The sequence below is a fragment of the Halyomorpha halys genome, unplaced genomic scaffold, assembly GCF_000696795.3.
Source record: "Halyomorpha halys isolate HHAL.00 unplaced genomic scaffold, Hhal_1.1 Scaffold163.1, whole genome shotgun sequence".
Lineage (NCBI taxonomy): Eukaryota > Metazoa > Arthropoda > Insecta > Hemiptera > Pentatomidae > Halyomorpha > Halyomorpha halys.
This window is the reverse complement of record NW_027116712.1, coordinates 515,512-519,116: the sequence shown is the minus strand read 5'-3', so window position 1 is coordinate 519,116 and position 3,605 is coordinate 515,512. Positions and strand designations below refer to the sequence as shown.

Sequence of the window (3,605 nt, the reverse complement as noted above, 5' to 3'; positions counted from 1 at the left end):
ATTATAATTAATTTCTGTAATATTTTGTAAACCTAATGTTATAAACAGGTAATGTATCAAATGTTTAGGTTAAACTTATTCATTTTAATCATTGGATCGTTAGACTCAGAATAATTGAGAAACCAAAAGAGGGAAGTAAAGATACTTTAAATGTTTTTTTATCTAGATTCCTTAAAGATATGTCATAACTAATCCTATTAATTAATATCTTAATTTGTAATTAATAGCATAGTAAATTATAAGAAAAAATACAATCAATAAACAACTGGCTCAATTATGATGAAACTTTCTTATATTGACATCAAATGATCATTTTGCTTACCAAATCTGAGGGCCAATCTCTTCACTCTACAACTATTTATTAATACAATGTCCAAATCAAGATATTTTAGTATGAATTGCTATCCATCTTCATGCAGCTTATATTATTGAACTAGAAAACCTATTTTTATTACATCAGAAATGATAAACATTTAGAGATACTTGGTTCATGACTTTTATGGTCTTGTGATATGAGAGGTTCCTGATCATGCATCAGCGCTTAGTGTAAGTAGTTTGAATCTGGCTCTGTTAAACATTTCATGAAAAAGAGGAAACATTTTATGCATTAATTTCTGTAATATTTTCTTCGCCTAATCTTAGAAAAAGCTAATATTTGGAATGCCAATTTTAAACCTATTAATTTCAATCATAGGGTCACAAGGAATAAAAATAGTTGAAAAACCAGAGGTGTGGTGGCATGCCTCAATCAATATTGTCTTAACTGAGGGTATTAATCAAAAGCCAATACTGGAGAGAAGCAGAATAGGAAGGGTTGTCTATGAAACTAGTTTAGAGTCGATGAGTGGTTTTACTACTGGGGTATATATTAAATTATAAGAAAATAAAAAATAAGCTTGACAATGAACAACCTCATAGTGATTTTACTTCAATAAATCTGAGAAGCAACTTACAGATATTAATTTATGTATGTAGGATGCAAAGATAGTTTAGATTTTTTTTATCTAGGTTTCTTAAAGCTATGTCATAACTAATACAATTAATTATTACCTCAATTTATAATTAATGCCAAATTCAATAATTAGAAAAAAAATCAATAAACAATTGGCTCGATGACGATAAACCTTTCTTATATTGAAAATCAAATGATTCTTTAGCTTACCAAATCTGAGAGGCAACTTTTATACTCTACAGCTATGTTTACAACCTATGTTATAATGCTACTAATCCAATTATAATATTCCCTCAATTTTTCATTGAGGTACTAATCCAATTAGTCACTCTACTAATCCAATTAATTATTACCTCAATTTATTAATACCACATTAAATTATAAGAAGAAATTCAATCAATAAACAATTGGCTCGATGATGATGAATCTTTCTTATATTGAAATCAAATGATTATTTTGCTTACCAAATCTGAGGGCCAATTTCTTCACTTTACAACTACTAATTTATACAATTTTTATGTAAAGACATTTTAGTATTAATTAAAATCCATGTTTCCACAGCCTATATTATTAAACTAGGAAACCAATGTATATTGCATTAGAAATGATAAACATTTTCAGATACTCACTTCATGACTTTTATTATTTTCAGATACTCACCTCATGACTTTTATTGTCTTTTAATATGAGGAGTTCCTGATTCTGCATCAACACTTATTGTTAGTGGTTTAAATATGAAAAGAATATATGAATTAATTTCTGAATTTTTTTTTTTCATTTTTGTAAAAATCTAATACATCAAATACCTATTTTAAAGTTAATAATTTTAATTATAGAGTCAATAGGAATATAACCAATTGAAAAAGTAAAGGTGTGGTGACTGGCATGCCTCAGTCAGTATTAAGTCTTGACTAAGGGCATAAATCAAAAGCCAAAACTGGATAGAAGCAGAATAGGATGCTCATTCCAAATTGGTTTACAACAATGTACAAACCTCTTTTTATTTTTTATTTCTTAAGCAAACATAGCAAAATTTTATATTAACTTTTTCTTCCATTTTTTTGTAATTCGAAAATTTTTCTTATTGAATGTCTTAAATTGAGGGGTAAGGTGTGACAAATCACGCAGTTATTCTGCTGCACGAAGATTCTAATACAAGGATAATGGAGGTATCCAGGTAAGCAAAACGGTTGAGTGAGAAAAAAAAGAATTTCATGTTAGTGGTGTGCTAGTAAGAGAAACGTTCAATCTTACTGTCGCGAGGATAAAGCAAAACTGAATTGAGTGTAGGTATAATATGGGGAAGTAAAAGGAGGAATAACATTAACAACTGGCAATAACAAGATCAATGGGTTGCTGAAAAGTAGAAAAAAATATAAATGAAATTCTAGGGAAAAAAAAACCAAAACATTTATTTCCCAACATAAGCCGAATGCTCAAGGCTACACTTCTTCCGGGTTAAATCTATAATATATCAGAACTAATTCAATTAATTATTACCTTAATTTTATATTATCATCGCATTAAATTATAAGAAAAAATACAGTCCACAAACAATTGGCTTGATGATGATAAATCTTTCTTAAATTGACATCAAATGATCATTTTCCTTACCAAATCTGAGGGCCAACTTTTGTACTCTACAACTATTTATTTATACAATTTCCAAGTAAAGATTAGTATTATTTGCTGTACGTGATCATACAGCCTATAATCTCTAAATCTCTATGATGAAAAAATCTTACAGAAACACACTTTTATCTTTCATGATAAGCCAATAATATATTCGAAGATTATTGATGATTGACCGTGTGTATAGATGAATGGAATATGGTCCGGGTGCGGTCAAAAAACTCAAATAGTAGAAACTAAGTTTATGATGTTTTTGCCTCAGTAAATCTGAGAGATTGTTTATTTCAAATTGGGACATTTACTTTATTAGGCTTGCTTTTCTCTTACATTTCATAATGAGCAAATATGAAAATAATATATAATTTTTTTTCTATCCTACATTTATAAAACTTTGATATATAAGAGCTTTTAGATAAACTAATAAATTAAAACCTTCCAGAACTGACTGACGGCTTTATACCTCTAATCTGTCACTGACAGATTTAGAGGGCAATGAAGTGGTGGAAAGTCTCGAAAGGAATCTCTATGATGAAAAAATCTTACAGAAACACAGTTTATGATGTGTTTGCCTCAGTCAATCTGAGAGATTGTTAGTTTAGAATCAAAACATAGTATTTATTAGGCTTCCTGTACTTTTACCTTTCATGATAAGGCAATAAAACATTCCATTGTCTATCTAGAATTTAAAGAAACTTGATAGATATTAGAGCTTTAAGCTAAACTTATTAATTGAAAATGTTAAATGTTTTCAGGACTGGAGGATATCAGAGCCAAAGGAATAATAGAACACCCAGAAAGGGCTAAGTGTAACAATGGCTGTAATGTAACATCTGAAACCTGGGAGGTGCTGAGATATACTGGCGGAAATGAAAGTGTCTCAAAATTCAAGATCAATATTTAAGGTAACAAATTACGTTCATTTGTTGACTCAATAATTAAAATTATTAAGTTTAAAATAGGTATTTGATGTATTAGATTTTTACAAAAATGTCAATATCAATATTTAAGGTAACAAATGAAC

The 3,605-nt window shown here is 28.7% G+C and overlaps 1 protein-coding gene and 1 long non-coding RNA gene across 6 annotated transcripts in view; one reads left to right on the top strand and one right to left on the bottom strand.

The window, feature by feature from the left end:
- kug (kugelei) overlaps window positions 1-3,605 on the bottom strand; it is a 537,878-nt gene that overhangs the window by 161,269 nt on the left and 373,004 nt on the right. The window lies entirely within an intron of this gene.
- LOC106678834 (uncharacterized) overlaps window positions 1-3,605 on the top strand; it is a 22,895-nt gene that overhangs the window by 18,650 nt on the left and 640 nt on the right. The window contains exon 4 of the long non-coding RNA XR_001342840.3: window positions 3,337-3,486. This is a non-coding gene — a long non-coding RNA (uncharacterized lncRNA). The remainder of the gene's footprint in view (window positions 1-3,336; window positions 3,487-3,605) is intronic.